Source organism: Narcine bancroftii, chromosome 4, assembly GCF_036971445.1.
Source record: "Narcine bancroftii isolate sNarBan1 chromosome 4, sNarBan1.hap1, whole genome shotgun sequence".
In the NCBI taxonomy this organism is placed as follows: domain Eukaryota; kingdom Metazoa; phylum Chordata; class Chondrichthyes; order Torpediniformes; family Narcinidae; genus Narcine; species Narcine bancroftii.
The window spans coordinates 292,200,784-292,227,067 of NC_091472.1; the positions used below are offsets into that span (position 1 = coordinate 292,200,784).

A 26,284-nucleotide genomic window follows, 5' to 3' on the forward strand; every position below is an offset into this window, starting at 1 on the left:
AAGTCTTCAGACACCGTGATTAAAGTTAAAATGCAATGCTGGAGAAACCCAGCAGGTAAAACAGTATACTTTATATAGCAAAGAAAAACGTTTCAGGCTTAAACCCGATATCAAGGCATGAAAATTGTAAGCAGGCACCCGAACAAAATGGTGGGGGGGGGGGCAGTGGGAGGAGCACAGACCCAAAGGCAAGAGGTAGTAGGTGGATAAGGGATGGAGAGCACACCAGCAAGCAGGAGGAGAAGGGACGGCTCTGTGAATGGAGAGGGAAGGGACTGGGGAAAGCTGGAGTAAAGAAGACAAAGGGAAAGGGAGGGGAGGGAGAACAGAGGGTGAGCTAGCAGAAACTGGAGGTCAATGTTAATGCCATCCAGTTGGAGAATGCCCAGACAGAAAATCGAGTGTTGCTCTTCTAGATTATGGGTGGTCTTGGTGGGACAATATATGAGGCTATGGACAGTATGTGAGCATGGGAGTGGTACACGGAATTGAAGTGGTTGGCCATTGGGAGATCCCTGTCACTGAAGTGGACTGAGTAAAGGCGCTCAGCGAAGCAATTTTCCAGTCTGTGCACAGTCTCTCCAATGTAGAGACCACAAAGGGAGCACCTGATGCTGAAGATAACTCCTGCAGATACATAAGTGAACTATTGCTTCACTTGAAAGGATTGTTTGGGGTGAGGGAGGAGGTGTGGTGCGTGAGGCACTTCCTGTGACCACAGGGTAAGGCTCTGGGGTGGGGGGGGGGTAGGGGGCAAGTGGTGAGAAGGGATTTGTGGGTCCTTGGTATTGGGGCACCAAAACCTCTGAGCTGAAAGCCCTGCAAAAGTTAGCGGACACAACTCACTACATCATAGATAAATTTCTCTCCACTATTGAGAAAATTGACATGGAACAATGCCATAGAAAGCACTAATGATCATCAAGGGTCCACACCACCTCAGACATGCTCTTTTCTCACTGCTGCCATCAGGAAAGAGGTATAGGTGCCACAAGACTCATATCACCAGTTCAGGAACAGTTGCTACCCTTCCACCATTTGATTTCTAAGCAACAAACTCAATTAGAGACTCCCTTAAGGATATGACTTTGCATATTATTTATTATAGAATATTTATTTTCTGTATTGCATTGTCACTTTGTTTACATTTCTTTCTTTGTTGACATTTCTCTCTTTCATATACATATCTTTTCTTGAGTACAGTTTATCACATTGCTGGTAAGTAGAAATTCTGCTGGCCTGCAGGAAAAAGAACCTCAGGGTTGTATGTAATGTCATGTATGTACTCTGACAATAAATTGAACTTTGAAATTGCTGGTAAGTAGCATCATGGAAAATATCTCTTGCTGTTGGCTTTATTGATAATTTAATATAAAAATCTAAACATTTATAGAGTAAAAGAGATATTTCAATTAGCTACAAATTACTGAACTATTTGCACATCAATAAGTAAATGGTGCATCGATTTAACTCTTGAAATTCATGTGGTGAGGATCTGGCAATATCATTGATTTATGGCTGATAATTAATTCAAAATTGCTGGCCCATTTGGGGATCCATGACTCTCATCACTTCAGCAGATAATAAATAGTGCTTGGGGGCTTTGTATTTTTCCATTTCAAACTGTAAATGTAATGTGTGAACAATAGTGATACCAGGACCAATCTTCTCAACTTTTACAGTATTTTATCACTGAAGAGTAAGAAAGCAATGCAGAGATTCCTGGGCACAATTCCCAAACTCCTGCTCAGCTTATTCCTTTGAGTATGAATTTTGCTTCTCTGTTTTGATTCTCTTTTCTGAAATTCTTAACCCTTTCTACTTTCTTCTCTCCATTCTCTTTTCCATATTTAAATGTATTTTGATTTCTTCCCCTTTTTTTGTTGCTTTCAAGAGGTATAATTGTCTTTCAAGTTACCTATTGGGCACGGCTTTCAGTAAGCCTCAATGCAATCATTGTGAATGCTACAGCTTGTTCCCTGGACATGATGAGAGCAGATTTTATAATGTGGTATAAAGGAATTAAAGTGCTCTGGATGGAGAATTTCAGAATGTTTGCAATTGAAGTATAGCAAATTGAAAAGTCATGTAGATCAACAAGATCAAGATTTTAAATGATGTGGATAGCTTAACTTGGATGGAAGATGAGAGTATTGCAAAAGTCAAATTATATTTAACATAAGATTGTAAGGCTTCAGGGTCATATACCATGCCAAGATTTTGAATTATCTGATGAGAGTGGATAGAGTAAAATGGCTGCTTCAACTTACTCCTTACTATGATAAAATAAAACATAGGGTTTCATTTTATTGTGACTTTGGTTGGAAGTTCATTTTGTTTGGGTTCTGACAAAATAAGAAGGTTGCATGAGGTCAGATTAAACTGGAGATTTTGACCATGGAAAGGAATATAATTAATGCCGAGAGAATAGAATTTGTGAAAGGGGGATGAGGCAGAAAATGGCAATAATATTGCATCAAGAAGAACCCAGAGAATGTAAAAGATGAACAAGAAGTTGCTTAGTGAAACTAAACTTAATATGTCTAGGAGGATATTAATAAGAACTCTAGAATGCTGGAGGAACTCGGCATGTCTCACAGTGTCCATAGGTGGTAAAGACATTTACCCAACATTTCAGGCTTGAGCCCTTCTTCAAGGTAATGAGCAAAAAAACAAGTTGAAAATGGCTGGGGAGAAGGGAAGAAAGGGCAGGGAAGGAGCACAGGCCAAAAGATGATAATTGGACGTGGATAGGAGAATGAGGAGTCAATGCAGCACAGCTACCTGAGATCTTAGTGGGGCTAAACTGGGAGGCCTAGAAACAGCTGGAAACCAATTAGGAGTTAATGCAGCACAGTTGTCAGGTGCAGAATATTTGAGTTTTTCTTTGCTTAACTGAGTTTCAACATAATCGGACTGTTGATGACAGACATCTGAAAACTACTGGTTTCAACAATGAGGAAAATGATGATGGGCTAAATTTACATATGATGTCACAATAGGTTCCTTGTTAGACAAATTAGAAACTGATGCCTTAGTCATAGTTACCAGCAGCATTTTGAGATCTTTTTATATTCCACACATTTATTGATTTAAGTATCTGAACTGTTATAAATGAGTGTTTCTGTTTATTCTCACATTGCCAGTTGAATCATTTGTTCTCTAATTAAGTATCTTCCATTGGAGCAATCAAACCAGAGAATTAGTGAGTGACATTGTGCTGATCAATACATCTTTCTTTCCAGTTTCATGACACAGTCTTTGAAGCTGAGGAAATCAAACCTGATGTCGTCGTAGTATTCACTTGAACTTCAATGGTTTTTACCTTATTTTTATTTTTGGTGTATTTGATAAATACCATCAGTCCATGTAAACTTCTGCAGCATATGCAAGGATTTCAATGTTCAACATGATATTATTGTCATAAGTACTTCAGCGGTGCAGACAGATATTTTGTCAGTTCTACAGTACTTTATGGTTCGGGTAGAGTAGTACAGGGAAGTTCAAGAGCCTAATAACTGAGATAAAAATTGTTCTTGAATCCGGAGGTGGTGGACTTCAGGCTTCAGTACCTTTTACTGGAAGGAAGCAGTGAGCATAGGTTGTGATCAGGGTGATGGAGGTCTTGTATAATGTTGGTTGGCAGCTCTCTGAAGGCATCATCTCACATAGATCCTTTCCATGAATGGGAGGTTGATGCCCCTGATAGACTTGATTAGGTTTATCACTTTCTGTGGCCTTTTGCATTCCTGGGCACTCATGTTTCAAAACCAGACCATGATTCAACCAGTTAGTATATTTTCCACAATATATTTGTCGAAGGTTGATAGACTATTTGATGACATGCCAGATTTCCTCAGACTTCTTAAGAAGTATAGATTTTTTTAGAATCTATAGATGTTTTTGCACCTTCTTCATGGTTGCCATGATGTGTTGGCTCCAAGAACTTGAAGAAACTAGCCTTTTCCACGGCCTTCCTGTCAATGAAGACAGTGCATGGCTCCTTGTCCTCTCTTTCATAAAGTTCACAATAAGCTTCTTGGTCTTGTTGACACAGAGAGCAAGACTGTTGTTCTGCTCCCAGACAACAAAATTATCGATCTCCATCCTAAATTCTGATTGTTATTTCCAATTATGGTCATATTGTCAATGAATTTATAGATTAGAGCTGAACCTGGTCACGCAATCATGTGTACCTGGGGAACAGAACTAACTATGCATCCTTGAGGTGCCCTTTTGTTGATGGTCAGTGAGGAGGAGATGATCTTGCCAATCTGCCCTGATTGGAGTCCGTCAATGTGTAAAGAGGGGATCCATTTGATGGGATGAAGAGTCCCAGATCCCTGCATTTAATTATTTGTTATGATGGTGCTAAATGCTGAGTTGTAGTTAATGAACATCAGCCTGACATACACGCGCTTGTGGTCCAGGTGATGCCACTCAGAGTGGAGGGCGAAGTGTGATGCCATCCATTGTTGACTTGTGAAAATTGATGAATTGAAGTGGATCTAGGACCTTCCTTAGACAAAAGTTGATTTGCTCCACAACCAACCTCTCCAAGCACTTCTTCACAGTAGATGTAGTTGATGAGGCAGGTCACATTGCTCCTCTTGAATTTATATTGAAACAGAAAGCAGGGCCTGTCTGAGCAATGGGAAATCTGGAGCAGGATTTTGTATAGTTAGCCTTTCAGTGTGGTTAAGTAATATAAGAAGGTCTTGTGGGTGACATTTTCTAAGTTAGACTATTCCAAAATAATCCACAGGTTTGTTTGAAATCTTCCCAAAAGGATTCCACTACTAGAGGACCAGATATTCTTTGGTGGATTGCTAGGTGGATAAACTATTACACATCACTGCAACCAGGATTTGTGCACTTCCATCTATTCACTTTGATGGGCTGGAGGGCCTTGACTGCATCTCAAATGAAACCAAACTATGCTATCACTTGATAATATCAGCCCCAGAGGTTAACAGCACAGAAGTCTTGCCGTGCTGATGGAAACCTGTTAGAACCTCCTGCTGCTCCTCACTTATGCTATTTGCTTCGTCTTATTTTGTGTGCATTTTTATCTAATTCCAACAGAGTAAATTAATTAGATATTTGCAATAGATAGGTGATGCTGTTTCTCTGAAGTGCTTGGTTATGTTTCATCTGTGGCCACTCTCATTTCTCTGAGGCAAAATCATTTGAAGAACTGAGGAGAATGGGTTGGGGGATAGGGTTGATGTGATTGCTTTCTGTGGAGTTGGCACATATTTTGTGGTTTGATCAGACTCTTTGACCTTAATTATTCTATGGATTGTATCAGATTTGGATACCCACATGATCATAGCTATGATCACAGTTCACCACTAAATGTCCTCCTTATGAATGGTGTATAAGTTGGAAGAGCCAAGCAGCAGCCTAACATGGGTACTCACAGAATCATATTTTACATTAATGATCCAGAGGTATAATTTAAAAAATTGGGATTCTTCTGTCCAGAGGCATGAAAGGTACATTGGAGATGACAGCACAGTGGTATACAATGAAAAAGAAATGGCCATGGCAGACCAAAACCTTAACTCCCAATCCCAATAAATATCAAGGCACAAGACCGAACAAGCAAAGAAATTTCCATTGATGAGCACATACTGTTAGCTTTTGATGCACATTAAGGCACTGCTTTAATTTCCATTTTGTGATCTGCAGCACGATTGTACTGTGCCTGCCTCTCAAGTATATCTCTCTTTGGCTTGGCTTCGCGGACGAAGATTTATGGAGGGGGTAAAAAGTCCACGTCAGCTGCAGGCTCGTTTGTGGCTGACCAGTCCGATGCGGGACAGGCAGACACGATTGCAGCGGTTGCAAGGGAAAATTGGTTGGTTGGGGTTGGGTGTTGGGTTTTTCCTCCTTTGCCTTTTGTCAGTGAGGTGGGCCCTGCGGTCTTCTTCAAAGGAGGCTGCTGCCCGCCAAACTGTGAGGCGCCAAGATGCACGGTTTGAGGCGTTATCAGCCCACTGGCGGTGGTCAATGTGGCAGGCACCAAGAGATTTCTTTAGGCAGTCCTTGTACCTTTTCTTTGGTGCACCTCTGTCACGGTGGCCAGTGGAGAGCTCGCCATATAATACGATCTTGGGAAGGCGATGGTCCTCCATTCTGGAGACGTGACCCATCCAGCGCAGCTGGATCTTCAGCAGCGTGGACTCGATGCTGTCGACCTCTGCCATCTCGAGTACCTCGACGTTAGGGGTGTGAGCGCTCCAATGGATGTTGAGGATGGAGCGGAGACAACGCTGGTGGAAGCGTTCTAGGAGCCGTAGGTGGTGCCGGTAGAGGACCCATGATTCGGAGCCGAACAGGAGTGTGGGTATGACAACGGCTCTGTATACGCTTATCTTTGTGAGGTTTTTCAGTTGGTTGTATATACAGTTTAAGCAAAGTGCATGTTCAGAGAAACTCAGCAGGTCGCATAGCAGTTGTAGGAAGTAAAGGGTTACCAAGGTTTGAGCCTGGGCTCTTCATCAGGTATCATATTGAGTGAAGGGCTCAGACCTGAAACATTAGTTACCCTTTACTTCCTATTGATCCTGTGTGACCTGCTGAGTTTCTCCCCCATGTTTGTATATTGAACTTGGCCCTTGCAACTGTAGACCTTCTTGTTTAATTCAAAAGTGCTTGTCTGAAAAGCCCATTCTTTAAGTAACTCTCATGATTTTGCTGTGATTCCAGAGAAGAAATGATGCTAAGTGAACAAATTGAAAAGATCACTATTTTCTCATTCTGCTTTAGCCTCGTCTTCTACAATTGAACAGAATTTTTTTTGGCCTACTATCCATTGCCCCCATATCATGCCTTAACAAGTGCTATTCAGTTTATAGATTTCTTTCATAACATTTGTTTATCCTGCTTGTAGATTATTGAATAAAATCAGACCCTTAGAGCAGCATGGTTGGCGTAGCAGTTAGCGCAATGCTGTGACAGTGCCAGCAATTGGGACTGGGGTTCGAATCCCGCAGTAATTGTACAGAGTTTGTACTATTATGAGCCCAGAGGACCCTAAAACCCAGCAGTAATAGAAGTTAACCAAGTCAAATGGTTACTTAAACAAAAATTGCTTTTAATTTTCTTTAAACTTAAAAACAGGATCAAATTAACTTATTGCTATTAACTTAGTCCCCTTCTAATTCTAAGTGCATGTGTATGTGATGAGTATACAAGTTCAGAAAAGTTCTTTAATTCATGGTCAAATCTTACTTCTCACTCCTCCAAGTTCACTGGTATGAGGCAATTCTTATACTGTGCACAGAATTTAACATTTATAAATTTCAACAGGCTTTGGTGCTTGAAAGGTAAATGGTTACCGCTCAGGAAGGTTTTTGTCATTTTTCAGAGAGGTATCTGTTGCTCATTGGACACAAACTGATTCTTTCTGATCAGCTACTTCAGTCTTGCCGAAGAAACCTGCCCCTTCAAGGTTTTCTAGATGATAACCTATTTCTTTCTGGTCACCATAGAGTTCCTTTTTGTTTCCCTTATTTCAAGTAAAACATTATGCAGCCAGCCATCTCCTCTTGTATGGACCACAAGGGCTTTGACCAGGCTGAACTAAGAACTCATAACCCATCTTCAAAATGTTTTTAATCCACAAGCTTGCCAGCTTGTCCTGTTCCAGTCCCAGCTGCTGCTGCTGAACTGTAGAAATGTAGAACTGAATTCTCTCAGAGAAAAGCCTGTTGACTGTCTCTCTGCTTGCAAAACCACATGACATTCCTAGAACAGCAAACTGCACTCAGACATCGGACCTAATCTTCGAGTCTGTTCATCTGTTGCTTTCCAAAACAATAATCTATTACTCCACACCATGTCCAATCAACACCTACTTGTGAAGTCCTTATAGACATTCTTCAAAGTTTTTGCAAAGGCACCCGGAGCCTGGACTGTCTGGCTTGAGCAGAGCTCTGGCATTTTAAACGAGATCTGTGTTGTGAAGTGCTCGTTTGTGACCTACACTAAAAAACCTGCCACAATTTATCTCCTTTAAAACATATCTATATACAATACAACATAATCTGTCACAGGACGACCTCCCTGTGTCTGCATAGGTTAACTCCAAGTGCTCTGGTTTCCTCCCACCCTTCAAAACATACCTGGGTTGTAAGTCAATTGGGTGTAATTGGGAGGCATGGGCTCATGGGCCAAAAAAGGGTGTTAACAAAAGATAGAACTAAAATGTAAATTAATACTATCTTTTGTCCAAAGAAAGGAAGAGGGAAGCATGCAAAGGATAGCTAAATCACAAATCTCTGTAAAGTCATTAGCATCGTGATTAGAATTACAACATTTAGGAAGAGTAAGGCAAAATAAATACAAATACTACATTTAAATATTTTTGCTGCATTGGTACTGATACATAAGAATTTTCTCTGGCAAGAAAAAGGCACTTCACAACAAGTTCTGAGATTAGCAAGGGGACAGAATATACTTTGGATTGGGACTTCAATGTTTATCACCAAGAGTGGCTGGGCATCACCACTAACAGACCAGGCCAGATCTGAGAGGGATAGTTATTGCAAAGGTCTGCAGCAAAAGATGCATGAATAAACATGAGGGATACATCAATTTAATTTCTTCTTCAGTTTATCTTTTCAGGTCGATCAATCCATATCAGTATTGGTAAAGGAAAGGCCCTTCCTAAGTTGCAGGGTAACTTCAAAAAGGTTTGAGCTGAGTCATGGAAAAGAAACCAAAATGTAGAAAATAATAGTGACTTTTTATTTATTGTGGTAATTTTCAAAAAAATAGTTTTCATAATCTTTTCATAGGGAAGATTCTAAATTACATAAACAGGTCTTGTAAAGTTTTACAGGTTTAACATTTTTAAGTTGAGTGACTGGATGACAAATTGTGCACTTGATGGATATTGCAGGATGGTGATTAAGACTTGCAGGCGACAGATGTGCTTGGCCAAAGACTTTGGGCACAACTTAAAGAATGTGACACACTTTTGGAAATGAAATTGTCCACATGGGAGTTGGATCTGAATGTAGCTTGCAACATTTAGATGGAAAGCAGCTCAATATATCTGATGGGATTGGACGGAGCTTGGAAAGAGGTGTAACATATCATCAGATGGATTTTAGATAGGACAGGAAGTTTTGAGCTAGGATATTTATTTTGTTGAATTCTAAAGATAAAGAACTCTGAGAAAATTGCAGGACATCCTAATAATCGGGGCAGTGGTGTACTTCATGGCATATGGAAAGATCTCCATTTTATGCCTTGCTCCATTGCATAGTCAGGGGTGAAGGCTGAGGAAGGACATCATTTGCTTCTCAATAGGAGATGTAAGATCAAGAAATAAAGTTAATCAAACATATAAATAGTTGAATTAGTTCAATAAAATAAAAAAAAATTGCAGAAGCTATATATTTGAAATAAACTTGAAATGCTGGCAAAATCTAGCAGATTAAAAAGAGGAGTTAATATTTTTGGTCATCAGAACGGAGAAAGGGAAGAAAAATGTTTATTTAGATGGTGGAGGTGGCAAAGAACAAAGGGTGGAAAATAGGGAATTACTCTGATAGAACAAAATTATTTGGTCTCTTTCATCACAATCAAACCTGGTCACATCAAACAACAGATATTAATTTTGTCATTGAGTTCTACAACATAGAGGCCCTCAGCCCAACCTGTTCACACTTAACAAATTATCTACCAAGGCTAGTCCAGTTAGATCATAAGACCATAAGGTATAGGAGCAGAAGTAGGCCATTTAGCACATCAAGTCTTCTCCATTCCAGCATGAGCTGCATCTCTATTCAATCCTGAAGTTGTGTGCTTATGGGAAACAACTTTGACACATCTACTCTGATCAGGCCTTTCGACTTTCAAAATGCTTCTATGAGGTCCCGCTCATTCTTCTAAATTTCAAGGAGAACAGTCCAAGAGCTGTCAAATGCTCCTCATATGCTAATCCCTTCATTCCAGGAATTATTCTTATGAATCTTCTCTGAATCCTCTCAATGCCTGCACATACTTTTTTAAATAAGGAGCCCAAAATGGTACTCCTTACTCCAATTGAGGTCTCACAAGCGCCTTATAAAGCATCAATATTACATCCCTGCTCTTCTTTCTAATTCCTCCAGATATGAATAATGCCAACCTTTCTTCATCACTGAATCAACCCAGAGGTTAACCTTTAGGATATCTTACAAGAAGACTCACAAGTCCCTTTGTAGTTCTGCATTTTGAATTTTGTCCCTATCCTAATAATAGTATTTCCTTTTATTCCTTCTATCAATATGCATGAACATACACTTTTCAACATACAATTTCATTCGCCACTTCCTTCCCATTCTCCTAATCTATATAAGTCTCTCTGCAGCCTTTCTGTTTTCTTCTTTCTATGTGACCCTCCACCTATCTTTGTATCATGTGCAAAACCTAGGCACAAAGCCATTTATTCTAAAATTCAAATCATTAACATACAACGTAAAAAGAAGTACTGATAACCAATATCTAATTCAAACAAGATCCCTTTATTCCCACTTTCTGTTTCCTGCCATTCTACCCATGTTAGTATCTTTTCATGTAATTCCTTGGGCTCTCATTTTGTGAAGCAGTTTCATGAGCAGCATCTTGTCAAAGGCTTTTGAAAGTCAAAATATTCAACATCCACTGCATTTCATTTATCTAGCAACTTGCATTTTCTTCAAAAAATTGCAGTAGATTTGTTCATTCCCTGAAGGAAACCATGATGCCACAATGACTTTAGCCTATCTTGTCATGTCCCTCCAGGTACGCCATACCCTCATCCTTGACAATCTAAACACCGATGTTAGGCTAACAGGTCTACAATTTCTGTTCTGCTGCCTCCCTCTCTTTTAAATAGATGAGTGACCTTTGCAATTTTCCAGTCTTCCGGAACCATGCCAGAATTTATTTATTCTTAGAAGATCATTACCTTCAGAACCTGAGGGTGCATTACATCTGGTCTGGGAGACTTATATACCCTAAGACCATTCAGCTTCCCAAGCACCTTCTCTCGTGATTGTGACTGCACTTGCCTCTCTTCACTGACATCCTTGATAGTCTGGTATACTGCTAATGTCTTCTACAGTGAAGACTGATGCAAAATACTCATTCAGTTTCTCTTCCATCTCCTTTTCTCCCATTACAATTTCTCCAGCATCATTTTTATTGGTACTATACCTACTCTCGCCTCTTTTTCACTCTTAAAAAAGCTTTTATTATCCTTTTTAATGTTATTTCCTAGCTTACTTTCAAAGTTAATTTTTACCTTCCTAATGACCTTCTTAGTTGCCTTCTGTAAGCTTTTAATAGCTTCCCAGTCCTCTATCTTCCTACTAATTTTTGCTTCCTTGTATGTATTTTCTTTTGCCTTTACGTTGACTATGACTTGTCAACCATAGTTGTCATTTTCCCATTCAAATATTTCTTTTTTTTTGGAATATACCTGTCCTGCATCTTTCTAATTTCTCACAGAAACTCCAGCCATTACTGCTTTGCCATCCTCATTCTTAATGTGCCTTTCCAATCAACTTTGGCCAGTTCATCTCTCATACTTCTGCAGTCTCCTTTAATCCACTAGTAACCTGAGACATTAATTTTAGTTTCTCCCTTTCAAACTGCAGGGCAAATTCTATCATATTATGATCACTGCCACCACAAGTAGCATTACCTTCAGCTACCTTATCAGCTTACCTTACTTCTTACACAATACCCAATCAACATTTGTCATTTTCCTGGTTGACTAAGGCATAAGCTGTCCTAAGAAGGCATCCTGAAGGCATTTGGTGTGATAGTACAGACCTATCACCAATGTAGTTACAGTATCTAGAGTATGTAATGGCTGTGCTTACAGCGATTGGCTGAGAGCTTAGCCACGCCTACTGTCTGGGCCTTAAAGGGTTGTGTCCCTAGCCAGGTCGGAGCATTCTGGACTGGTCGGCCACCTGTGAAGAGCTCCTGTCTTTTGCTAATAAAAGCCTTGGTTTGGATCAACAAGTCTTTGGTTCTTTCGACGAGCTCTACATTTGGTAAATTCCTTCTCTTAGGATCCAGCATCAACCTGGTTTTCCCATTCAACTTTTATATTGAAATCCCCATGCTCTCTTTGCATGCCTTCTCTATGTCCCTCCGTAATTTGCTTGCCACATCTTGGCTACTGTTTGGAGTATATTTTCTTAATTCTACTCACAAGGACTCAATAGCTTCTGATCCATTGACTCCCCTCTACAAAGATTTGATTCCATTTTTAACCAGCAGAACCACCCCACCCTCTCTGCCTATCTTCTGTCCTTCCGATACACTGAGTATGAACAGATATTGGGTTTCCAGCTATGATCTGCTTTCAGCCACAACTCAGTGATGACGACAATTTCCATCTACGCTGCTAGATTATCAACCTTACTTCTTATACTCTGGGCATTTAAATACAAGACCTTCAGGGCTGAATTCATTACCCTTTTCAATTTTATTTCCAAGGCACCCGAAGTTAAGTCCTTTTCTATTCTTTTAAAAATATTTTTATTGAATTTAACCTATAAATGTACATAATTTTAAAGAAAAACACATAACAAGTCATCTCATACAGATTAGAGGAAGGGGTAGATTAGATTTAGTTTTTAGGTTTTTTGTTTTTCGTTTTATCATCAGTTTTTTATTTGGATTAATTTGGTAAATATGGGTTTAACTGTTATCAGAGATTAATTCATAACTTGTTTCACAGGTGGATTAAGGAACTATTTAATATAGTTAAGTCCTTAATTTACAGTTGCAATTTTGTGCTAATGACTGTCTATCCTTCCTCACAGCCTTGCTACATAGTGTATCTACTTGTGTGTCTTCTGCCCTATTCACTGCCCTCTCATTCTGGTTTCCATCCCCCTGCCTTTTGCACAGGTCATACTTTCCCCAGAAGAGATCCTAAAGATCCACAAATCTGAACTCCTGCCCCCTGCATCAGCTCTTTATTTGCCTATATTTTGGCCATATCGCTCCAAAGCTTTCTCATCCATGCATCTGTCTAAATGTTTGTATTAACATTACAATTGTACCCACTGCTATCACTTCCTCTGGCAGCTTGTTCCACACACCTATTACCCTGTATGTGGAAAAAGTTCCCCTCAGGTCTCTTTTAAAGCTTTCCTCTAAATCTAATCCTTTTTATGTCATACACCCTTATCAGGAAAAGACTATGATTTTATGCAACTCCTCTGCCTCCTATCTTCCAGGAAGTAGAGTCCAGGCCTGTCCAAACTTTCTTCCCAAATTCTTCAGTGTCAGCAATATCCTCTTTTAAAAAAAACTTTATTTAAAAGATAAATAAAAAGTATAACATACAATCTAAATATTCAGACAAAGTAATTTTACAAAGATTTATATATATAAAACAAAACAAAACACAACAAACATAAAAAAAAACAATAAAAAACCCTTCCTCCCCACCCACCCCTTCAGCTAGCCCCCTTAAGGGGAGCCAAAAATATAGATCATATATAAATATATATATATATAAAAATATAAATGTTAATAACAGTTCAAAATACATCTAATTGCATATATTTCAAATACGGAGACCACTTATCAACAAAAAAAGAATAATTATCCTGTAAATTATAATTGATTTTTTCCATAACGATACAAGTTTTCAATTCATTATGCCAGCGTATTATATTAAGTTCTACATCATCTTTCCAAGTAATAGCAACACATTTACGTGCCACCGACAACACCAAACGTTCAAAAGCAATTTGAACTTTATCCAAACCCTTTCCCTTTAATTAATACAAATCTCCTAACAAAAAATAAAATCATTGGATCCAAAAGTAGTTTAAAATTATACAATTTTTCCAAAACTATTTTAATTTCTTGCCAAAATGGTTGGACTTTCACACTGGTCCAAACAGCATGTAAAAAAGTACCAATACATAAACCACATCTAAAACAAGAATCTGAATTACTAAATCCATATTTTTTCTAACTTTTCCAGGGTCAAATGCAATTGATGTATAAAATTATAATTGACCATACCATATCATACATTAGTCAATTTAATTACATTGTCCTGACACATGTTTGCCCAATCATCTTCAGGAAAAGTAAACAGTAAATCAGTCTCCCATTTAAGTTTAGATTTTTCCCAATCTGACTTTTCCATATTGTCTTGTAATAAATTATACATAACTGAAACATAACCTTTCTTTGGTTAGTAGAAGTCAAAGATTCAAATTTTGACAAAGTAGGTAAATACACCTCTCTAATAATTATCTTTTAACAAAGCCCTAAACTCATAATACACAAGTAAAAATTTAAAGGTATTTCAAATCGTTCTCTCAAAAGAATAAAAGAAAGAAATTGTCCCTCTACAAAACAGTCCTGTATTGTCTTTATACCTTTAGAATTCCAAATCTTTAAATAACTATTAAAAATTGAAAAATTGTGTAATGGAGTTAAAATTGGTAATTTATCTTTCAACCCTAAAATTTTATGTTTTAAAATCCAAATCTTTAATAAATGTTTCAGTATTGGCATATCATATTCCTGTAATAAAATCAAATTCCAACAGAATATATTTCCGTTCTATGATATCTCCACCTTAGCCCAACTAGGAGGTTGATCCAAATCTATCAATCTACTAATAAACTTCAACTGAGGGCTGCTTCATAATAATTTTGAACATGTGACAATACTAAGCCACCCAATGCATATTTCCAAGTAAGTTTGTACAACGCTACTCGAGCTAATTTACCTTTCCACAAAAACTCTCATACTGCTTTATTCAAATCCTGAGAAAAACTCTTTGAAAGCAAACAAGGTATTGACTGAAATAAATATTGAATTCAAGGAAAGATATTCATCTTAATACAATTAACACATCCAATTAAAGTTAATGGAAGATCTTTCCATTTAATTAAGTCTGTTTTAATCCGCCTCAACATAGGTACATAATGTAATTGATATAAAGATTGATAGTCATTGTCCACAAATACACCAAAGTATTTGATTTTATTCGTCCATCTTAATTTTGTGAAATTTTAAAATTCAGAATAATCTTCTACTCCAATTGGTAAAATTTCACTTTTATCTCAATTAACTTTATATCCCAACAATTCTCCAAATTTTGATAAACACTCCTGTAACTGTTTCAACCAATAAAGAATGGGCCAAATTTAAATTTCTCTAATACCTTAAACAAAAAGTCCCATTCAACCCTATCAAAAGCTTTTTCAGCATCTAATGCAACTACCATAGGATGATTAGGTTGCCGCCGATAAACATTGATCAAAGTATGCAATCGAAGTATATTATCTGAGGCATTTCTATTCTTAATAAAACCTGTTTGATCAATATGTACTAATTTAGGTAAATATTTAGCAAGTCTGTTAGCTAATACTTTTGCCATAATTTTATAGTCTACATTCAATAAAGAAATAGGTCTTTATGAAGATATCTGTAAAGAATCTCTGTCTTTCTTTGGGATAGCAGTTATTAAAGCACTTGAACACATTTATGGTAACTTGTGATCTTCAATAACTTGATTTAACACTTCCCCAAATATATTAGAAAATTCATCATAGAAAAAGTTTATAAAATTTCACATGAAACCCATCATCTCCCAGGGACTTACCATTAGGCATTACCTGAATAGCTTCCTTGATTTCAAAATCCATAAATGGAGATTCCAACTCCTGAATATCTTTCTCATCTAGTTCCGGTAACGTTAATTTAGGTAAGTAAGAATCAATAGAACTATTATCCTGTTTCCCCTCAGAAGTATATAATTTTTGATAAAATGAATAAAACTGGTAATTAATTTCCTGAGGCTTACAAGTTATTATTGAATTCTTCTTAACAGCATTAATAGTCCGAGACGCCTGTTCAGCTTTCAATTGCCAGGCAAGTACCTTGTGAGCCCTTTCCCCCAACTCATAATAAAGTTGTTTAGATCTATTAATTAACTGCTCAAACTGGTAAATTTGTAAAGTATTATAGTGTAATTTTAGCTTCATTAATAGGGCTTTTTAAAATCTTCTGTTATATCCTTCTGAAAGTCCTTCTCTAGTTCAGCAATCTGATTTTCCAACTGTAAACTTTCTGCCATATATTGTTTCTTAACTTTCGTAGCATAGCTAATGATCTGTCCCCTCAAATAAACTTTTAAAGCATCCCATATTATAAAATGACTCTTTACAGAATTAACATTTTCGGTCAAAAATAAAGAAATATGCTCTTTTACAAAAGTAACAGACTCTGTTTTTTTCAATAACATTGCATTAAACCTCCATCTATATGTCAAACGTATTATCTCCGAACTTTCACGAGAAGATTAATAATGAATGATCTGATATAACTCTTCTTTTATATTCAGTTTGCAGTACCCTACCCTGAAGATGTGCTGATACCAAAAATAAATCAATTCTGGAAAACGAGTCATGCCTTGAAGAATAAAAAAAAATCTTTCTCTGTAGGATTAACTTTTCTCCAAATATCTACCAAATTTAAATCTTTCATTAACTCATTAAGTTGTATTGCCATCTTTGACTTCCTTATACTCTTCAGATTTCTATCTAATAAAGGATCTAAAACACAATTAAAATCACCTCCCACTAAAATATTCTCATTAGCCTGATTTAACAAGAAAAAAGCTTCTGAAATAAACCACTCATCATCTGTATTGGGTGCTTATAAATTAAGCAGTGTCCAAAATTCCATAAAAAATTTTACAATTAACTCTTAAAACTCTACCAGCATTCCCTTCAGTAGATTCCAATTCAAATGGTAAGTTCTTAAGAATTAAAATTGCTACTCCTTTTTCTTTAGAATTAAAAGAAGAATAAAAAATTTGGCCAACCCAGTCTCTTCAATTTCAAATGTTCTTTCTCAGTCAAATGTGTTTCTTGTTAAAAAAAAAGCAATATCAATTTTCATCTTTTTTTTTACATATACCAATACTCTCTTTCTCTTTATTGAATTATTTAACCCCTGAACATTAAAAGTTGCGAAGTTCAATCTAGACATAATTTTAACTATTAGTAAATACACACACCAAAAAAAATTAAACTATAAAATAATGCTCCCCTTTATAATCCATCAAAGATTTTAAAAAATTTAGGAGGAAAAAAACCCTTTAAAAAAAATAATCAAAACAAAAATTTAAAAAAAACGCAAAAAAAAAACAAAGGCAGTATTACCCTAAAAAACTGGGTATGGGAAACCCACTAGTGGCAGATGACAAACAAAGTTTTCAGTGTCATCCACCCCGCCCCCCTACAGCTGGATACATATTTATTATATAAACACATTCAAATATAGTCCATATCTTCAACCCAGTAACTCCACACCCATCGATTGCTCCGGATCTTAGATATCAAGAGGATTCTATATTTCTTCTTTCTTTCCATTTTTTCCATTCTTTCCATTTCCACTGCCATTTCCATTTCCATTTAATCTCTTTTTAGGAGACAAAGGCGGAGAACGATCATTTCTTCTCAATTCCGGCAGAGAGTTTGCAAAAATTAAGGCATCATGATCATTTTCAAAAAATTGAGATTGAAAGTTTCCATTAAAAAAAACCTTCAAAATTGCAGGGTAACGAAAAGCAAATTTATAACCTTTTCATCACAGAATATCTTTAGCTGTATTGAATTCTCGCTGTCTACAAATAACTTCCTGACTCAAATCACCATAAAAGAGCACTCTGTTGTTTTGAACCATTAACGGAGATTGGTTTCGTCCTGCTTTTTGTACTGCCATACGTAAAATAATTTCCCTATCCTAGTATTTTAAACAACGAATCAAAATTGCTCTTGGCGGTTGTCCTGGAAGCAGTTTTCTTCTCAGAGCTCTATGAGCCCTATCTAACTCCAAACCTTCAGGAAAGAACTCTTTACCCAAAACTTCTGGGATACAGCATTTAAAGAATTTTATAGGATCAGAGCCTTCAACATCTTCTGGAAGACCAACTATCTTCACATTATTTCTCCGACTCTGATTTTCCAAAGAATCAATCTTTTTCAATAAGTCTCTTTTTTGAATTCCCCAATCTACGAAAGATCCTTCCACTTTTTCTAATTTTTCACTATTACGCTCCACTTGACTTTGACATTCAGAAAAAGCTGTATCAATTTTTTAAAAATTTTCTTGTACAGTATCACCACCATTAATGTCACTTTTGACAACATTCATATCTTGCTTCATATTTGACATTTCTTCACATAAAGTATGCATCTTCATTTTCACCTCCATAAATCCTTGATTCATTTAATCTGATATTTGTTTTGACATATTACCCATCTAATAGGCAATCCCTTCCAGAACTGTAAATACTGGATCCATTCCAGATTCTGGTTCCACTTTTTGAGGTTTACCTTCCTAGGTTGCTCCCCCTGCTGGACGTATTCTGCAAAGGTAAGTAATTCCTCTTCTGTCGGTGTAGATGCCTTGACAGTGCGGCTGCGGGTCTGGACACACGATGCTGGCACCCCGACCTCTTCAGGGCGCCGGGGTTCGAGCCCACAACTTGTCAACGAGTTCCCGGACTTGCTACGCTCCATGCAGACCGGGCAAAGCCACGGGGCACGTCGGAGCATCTTCCGACGCTACTCTGTGCGTCCCCAGGCCGCCTGGCAAGATCGCAGGGTCGCAGGTCCCTCTGTCAACCATGTCGTCCGTGCGCACGGCTTCACAGGTGCGCGGGTTGGCAGCGGCTGAACTCACCAGGGTGCTGGCACCATCTTGCGGGAACAAGGTCGGTGCTGGTGTCAAGATCGGCCGAGCTGGGGTCCTCTGGGCCTTGGGAATTGCCAAAATTGCTGTACAGGTAGGCCTCAATTCTTCTGTACTTTTAAATAGCAATTTCTTTTGGAGTTGAGCTTTAGATTTTTTTACATTAGTTGCCATAGTAATTTACTATTGTTTAAAAATTAAAAATATTATTTTTAACTAATTTTAAACAACTTAAAGTCGGGCGCTTAATGTTCCAGCTGGGAGAAGGTGGAATACAGATCTTGCCTTTATGCCATCTTGCCACAACCCCAGTGTCAGCAACGTCCACGTCAATCATTTCTACATCTTTCCTTGTTTATTGACATCCTTCATATAATTGGGCATCTAGAACAGCACATAATACTCCAAGTATGGTTTTACCAACGTTTTGTACAGTTGAAACATGCCCTCCCAACTCCTGTACTCAGTGCCCTTACTGATGAAGGCAAGCCTGCTAAATGGTTTCTTCAACACCCTGTCTGCCATTTTCAGGGAACAATTTACCTGTACCTCTTGGTCTTTCTGCTCCATACACCTGTTGTTTCATGAATATGAGAGTCTCAGATGTTAGTGTGAGCAGTTCCTTTGGAAGTTCAGCATTCACACTGCATGTGGGAAGAACCTGTTCCTCAGCCAGGTGGTACTGGCTCTGAAACTCCTGTATCTCTTTCCCAGTGGGAGCAGCTGTGCACAGCATGGAAAGGGTAATCAATGATTTTGTACACCCTTTTCAGACAACAGTCCCCATAGATCACATCAATGGGAGGGTGAGAGACTCCAGTAATCCTCTCTATCACTCTTATGGTCCTGTGGACTTAACTCCGATCCATATCTCTGCAACAAATGTGCCACACTATGATACAACCAGCCAGGACACTATCGATGGAACTCCTTTAAAAGTTTGACGTAATGGTGGCCGGTTGCCTTGGCTGCTTCAATCTTCTCATGACAAGTGAGGAGCTGTTTAGTGTCCATGATAAGTCTCTTGTTAAATGAGTCCAAGGAACTTGATACACTCCATCCTCTCTACTGCAGAATTATTGATGTGTAGAGGAGGATGGTCGTTCCTGATCATGATCATCTCCTTCGTCTTGTCCACGTTGAGACTCAGGTTGTCACTCTCACACCATTTCATGAGATTTTCCACCTCTTCTCTGTTCTGTAACTTCTCGTTGTTGCTGATGAGGCCAAATATTGTTGTGTCATCTGCAAACTTGATGATACTGTTGGAGCTGGAGCTGGCCATGCTGTCGTGAGTCAGTAGCATGAATAGGAGCGGGCTAGCACACAGCCCTGAGGTGCACCAGTGGTCAGCATGATGGTGCTACCAACCCAGACAGTCTGTGGTCTTTCCATTAGGAAGTCCAGAATCCAATTATAGAGAGGAGTGTTGAATCCCAGTGAGGACAGTTTCTCCATCAGCCTCTGCAGGATGATGGTATTAATCGCTGAGCTGAAATTGTCGCCCTTTTGTGTACTGGGATGATGGTGGATGAATTGAATGTTACAGGAATGGCCTCTGTCAACTGGTCTGCAGAATCCTTCACTACCTGGCCAGGGATGTTGTCTTAATCTGCTGAGTTGTGTAGGTTCACCTTGGATAGGGTTCTCCTCACCTCAGCTATGCAGGGGCCCATTCATCAGGGGGATGTTCAATCTGTCCAGAAGGGAGGTATCTTTGTCCTTAACTTGCAAGGTTTACTTATATTCCCTTGCCACATGTGCCTCTTATCGCATAGCTGTCTGTAGTTCTTCTGTGTGTATCCCCACTTTGCCTTCTGGATTGCACAGGAGAGTTCAGCTCTGCCTGATAGTGGCATCCTACTTCCTGTCCAAGAGGCAGCATCACAAGCTCTGAGAAGGCCCAGACCTCTGCATCCAACTGTGGTGTTTGGTTAGCCCAGGTTGTGAAACATTTAATTTCGGTGACATCCTCAATGCACTTGCTGATGTAGCTCATGTAATCCTCTATGTTTACATCAATGTTTACATAGCAGTTGTAGATCACCACCTTCCTGAAACAGCTCCAGTCTGTGGTCTCAAAGTGCTGCTGTGCCACTTCCACTCCCGCACCTCCCCCACCCCCACCCAGCGTGAACTGACCTAGTTTACTTTGCCAGCAGTCTGTGTGCAGGGACAATATTTAGGGTCAGGATCCTTCATCAGGACTAAGATAAAGATCATGTTTACAAAGGTGAATATATGTATAAAGGGGGGAAAGACTCTGAGGGTAGGGCCCAGAGGTGATAGGGTGGAGAGACCACTCAGAAGTGGTGGAAGAAAGTTATAGAAAGGGGAAAAAAATAAGTACAGGAGAAGGTAAAAAAGAGATGGAACTTGATTGGGGTGGGAGTAACTTTAAATTAGAAAAATTAACATTCAGGCTGTTCATGAGGAATTTTAAATTTAGACATACAGCATTCAACCTACAAGTCTGTGCCACCAATTTACACTCTATTAACCTACACCCTGGTATGTTTCGAAAGGTGGGTGGAAACTGAAACCCCTGGGAAAAACCCACATGTACATGAGGAGAATGTACAAACTCCTTACAGAGAGCATGGGATTCGGACCCCGATCCCAATTGCTGGCACTGTAAAGATGTGCTAACTGCTACGCCAACCATGACGCCCCTCAGCTTCTTCCCACAGGCAGTGAGAATGTAATATGTTGTTCCTCAAATTTATGTTTGGCTCATCCTGACAATGAATGAGGCTGAGGACAAATAGGTTGAGGAATTAAAATGGATTCCTCAAGTTTAGAACCACACAAAGTGTTTGGCAAAGCAGTATTCCAATATGAGTATGTTCCCACCAATGTAGAGAAGGCCAGACCCGAATACACTGAATGCAGCAGATCAGGTTGAATGATGTATATGTTAGGCTCCACCTCACCTGGAAGGTCTGTTTGTGGTCCTGGGTGAAGGTGATGGAGGAGGTGTGGAGATAAAGTGTCCTAACGGTATGAACATTGATTTTTCTAATTTAGTTAACTCAAGCCCATCTCCTTCCACTGTTTCTATCTCTTCTTTACCTATACTCCTTTACTTACTTTTTTCTCCACCTCTCTTGAACTTTTCTTTCCTGTTGTGTATCCTAGGCTTAGAAATACACTCACACACACAAATGTGATGTCTCATTCATTCTTTATTACTGATCTAAAATGGTTCCCTGCAGCACACAATATATGGATTAATGGTGTGAATTATAATTACACTACAATGTTAGTATGACACGTAGTCACTGTAGGTGTTCTGAGGACATCTTTCTTTTTTTGATTTTCTTGGCAAAGTAGAATCCACTGTTAATTTTGTATGTTTCTTTCCCATTTTTTGTTCTTTTACCTACCCGTTTCCCTTTTTGACATTTCTCTTCCCTCTTCCTTTTCCTCCACACCTTTCTCTTCTTTTTCCATGGCTCTTTCCATATTCTTACTAGAACTTTGCTGCACTCCCATTGCATAGATTCACTTGACATAAATCTTCACAATGGGAGTAAACTGTATTTAAATATCTCATTCTGAGCCTTCATGCTCAGTATCTGAATCAACTCTTCTGCCAAGTTGCTACATCTTCACCTTTGTACCTCCAATGTTGTTACCTCCAGTGAATGGCAGACTTTGATGAGGGTGAATAGTCTTACAAATACAAGGGAAAGGGAAAAATGCTGACTTCAGAGAATCACTTGCAACAAACATTCTGCTAAAGGAACTCAGCAAGTCAAACAGTGTCAGTGAGAGAAGAAGAAATGTCAATGTTTCAGGCCAAATCCTTCATCAGGACTGGTGCAGGGTCTTAATGCGAAATATCAGCAATTCTTCCCCCACCACTCCCCAAAAGATGGTGCTCAACTTGCTGAGTTCATCTAGCAATTTTATCTATGTTGAAACATGTAAGGGAAACTTTGATATGGGTAAGCTGCACACTGGAGGTTGCAGGTCATATCCTACATGATGCTAATCTTACAGGCCAGAAGGAAATCTGTCCCAATTGTGTAAACATCTGAAAATGCCAGTCCAGTGCTGAGCTCAGCAGGAATGCAGAAGTCTGGAGTGATTGATGTATACCTAATAGTCAGGTCAACAGTTCTGTTGATTGCTAGCTCCACTAATTCAAATATTCCCCTGATCTGGTCTTTTGAAAACTGGCAATTGTAGGCCGGGATAAAATGTATACTAAGCTCTTAAAAAAACCCAGAGGAAACTGCGGTTGGCACTCATTTTCATTTTCCAGTGTTCCTTGTCTAAACTTGGAGTGGCACAAAACCAGAAGGTTGCTAATGTAGTACGGTTGTATTAAAGAAATAACAGCTATAAGCCAATCATCTTAACATTGGCAGTGTTACAGTATTTGGAGATGTTATAAATTAAAATTTAAAGAGGCATAGATCAATTAAAGACAATCGACGTGGATTTGATGAGAGAACTTCAGTGCATATTTTGTGGCAAAAACAAGGAAGACCAATGGGTGCCATGTATTTGATGTCATGAGCTTTATTTACCATGGCACTTGAAAACTCCATGGCAGCATGATAAGTAAAATAAAAGTTCATGGGATCCATGATGATAATTTGAATGTAAAATTAGGTCAGTGGGAAATCAAATGGTAATAGTGATTGGGAGCTTAAATGAACTTTCTTGATTAAAGGTTCTGAAAACAGGAGACTGCAAATGCTAGGATCTGGAGCAAGGCACAATCTTCAAGAGGAACTCAGCACGACACGCAGCAACAGCAGAAGGAAAATAATTTACAATGTTTTTGGCTAACTTTCCGTTGTGATGAAGGGTTCCCGTCCAAAACTTTGACAATTCTTTTTCTCCTACTGCTGCTCAACCTGCTGTTCCTAAAGCAGATTGTTCAGTGAAGGCAAAATGCAATGGGGTTCTTCAGAGCTCAGTACTAGATCCATTCCTTTTTTTAAGGTATATTTTTGGTGTTGAGATTGTGAAATTTCCTAATAATTTTAAGTTTTAGGCTGTCGGAAGATTCCAGTGGTGTGGAAGTTGGAATCAAAATAGCAAGTTCAATTCAGTCTCATTTGTGAACTAATGCATTTTCTGAAGGCAAACAATACATGGGAATAACTCAATGAATGTAACAAGTTTAGAGAGGCACTGGAAAATTCAAGTGCATGATTTTAAAAAATCTCCAAATTTTTCAGATGATGCAAAAGATTGCTCCAATATAATTAAATTGGGCTGACTTGTATCTTTTCCAAATTATTTATATATATATAGATATATATATATATCTATATATATATTCATCTATCTATCTATTTATTTAGTTATTTATTTATTATCTTTGCTTTTCTTTTAACACCAATATTATATGGAATCTGGCAATGCGGTTAGTTAAGGGGTTTGATTTTTTTTCTCCTTTACTATTTTCTTTCTTTTTTTGCATTATTCATTTTTAAAATAAAAATGGTATATACTATTTAGAATATGAATTCTCGATCTGATTTAGAATTTATATGTGTTATACAGAAAGTCTTATTTAGTTTGTGTAACTGTCCCTTTCGTCTTATTAAATTGTACCTTTTTTGTTTGTATAAGTTCTTTAATACAATCAATAAAAATATTAACAAAAAGGTTAAAGGAATTTGCCTTTATTGAAGTCGAGTATGACAGCAGGGATATAATTTCTAGAGTGAAACATGAAAGTCTGCTGTCTCTGTGATTGTAGTAAAAGCACAAAAATGCTGGAGGAACTTAGCAGGTCACACACCATCCATAGGAGGTAAAAGTTATATAAGCAACATTTTGGGCTGAGCAAATAGCAGACAGCTGCCTGAATACAAAGGCTGTGGGAGAAAGGGCAGCAGACGAAGCATAAACCAACAGGCACAAAGCCATAATTGGACATGGTTTGAAGGTGATAATTGATCGGGGGAGGGTTTGGCTCTGTGAAGGCAGAGCTGGAGGAAAGGAGAAAGAGGGAAAGAGAGACAGAACTAGTTGAAAGGGAACATTGGGATGGGGGAGGTGGCAAACGGAAATGAGAAAAGTTGATGTTAATGTCATCTGGTTGGAGGGTGCCCAGACGGAATCATGCACTGTTAAACTGAGACCATCTTTAAAATGGAGAAACAACACCTCATATTCTGTCTGGGCACCCTCCAACCAGATGGCATTAACATCAACTTCTCTGGTTTCCACTAGCATACCCCCACCCCCAACTTTTCCCTTCCCTTATCCCTACATTTTCTTTCTTCCAGCTTTGCATTCACAGAGCCATACCACCCCCTCAAACAATTCTCACTTTTCAGAATTGATTGTCATAAAATTTGGTGCTTTGCAACAGCATCATAGCGCAAACATTCATATTATAACCATCTTACAACATTACTATTAAAAAATTAAAAATAATAGTGCATGAAAAGTAAGTGTCTTTGGTTCAATGATTATTCAGGAATCTGATGGCAGTGGGGAAGAAGTTGTCCTTGTGCTGTAGAGTGCTCATCTTTAGGCTCCTGTACCTTTTGCCTGATGGTAGCAGGGTGAAGAGGGTTTGGCCTGGGTGATGCGGATCTTTGAGGATAGAAGCCGCTTTTTTAAGAAACTGCCTCATGTATATGTCCTCTTTGGAGTGAAGTCTGGTGCCTGTAATGTCGCAGGCCGAGTTTATTCTTGTCCTGAGAGTTGGTGCCTCCATACCAGGCAATGATGCAACTAGCCAGAATTCTCTCCATGATACACCTGTAGAAGTTTTCAAGAGTCTTCAGCGACATACTGAATGTCCTCAAACACCTCACAAAGTATAGCCGCTGGCGAGCCTTCTTTGTTATTGCATCAACAAGGAGGCTCCAGGACAGATCCTCAGAGATGTTGACACCCAGGAATTTGAAGGCCTTGACACTCTTCACTACTGAACCCTCGATGAAGACTGGGTTGTGTTCCCTTGACTTCCTCCTGAAGTGCACAATCATCTCCTTGGTTATGCTGACATTAAGCTTAAGGTTCTTGTTGTTATGCCATTCAAAGAGCTGATCTATCTCTGTACACTTTGTCATTGTTTTTTGTGATTCTGCCAACAACTGTGGTGTCATCGGCAAACTTGTAGATAGCATTGGAATTGTGCCTCACCATGCATCCTTGGGGGTATGACTGTGTTGATAATCAGAGAGGAGAAGATGTTGTTTCCAATTCATTCTGACTGAGGTCTTCCAATGAGTAAGTCAAGGATCCAGTTGCAGAGGAAGGTACAGAGGCCTAGAGTTTGTTGCTTCTTGACCAGCACTGAGGGAATAATGGTATTGAAGGCTGAGGTGTAGTCAGTGAAGAGCAGCCATGTGTATGAATTGCTGTTTTCGAGGTAATCCAGAGTTGAGTGGAGAGCCAAAGATATTGCATCTGCTGTGGAGCGATTGTGACGATAGGCGAATACAAAGTTTTCTGCAGAGTTCAAGCTCTTTTCGTCCTCCTCCATCTCCACCCCCCACCTCAACATTTAACAATTAACTAACCACAGTTACACACAACATTCAAGACACAACAAAGGTATCAGGAT

General features: G+C 38.7%; 1 protein-coding gene across 9 annotated transcripts in view; it reads left to right on the forward strand.

The window, feature by feature from the left end:
* Positions 1-26,284, forward strand: part of rbms1a (RNA binding motif, single stranded interacting protein 1a) — a 309,299-nt gene that overhangs the window by 131,680 nt on the left and 151,335 nt on the right. Inside the window, exon 1 of one of the 9 annotated variants that reach the window (XM_069935385.1) lies at positions 3,119-3,205. The exons of the other annotated variants lie outside the window; for them this stretch is intronic. The gene's annotated coding sequence lies outside the window, so the exon portion shown is untranslated. Of the gene's footprint in view, positions 1-3,118; positions 3,206-26,284 lie in introns of those variants that run through there. 9 annotated transcript variants of the gene reach the window in all.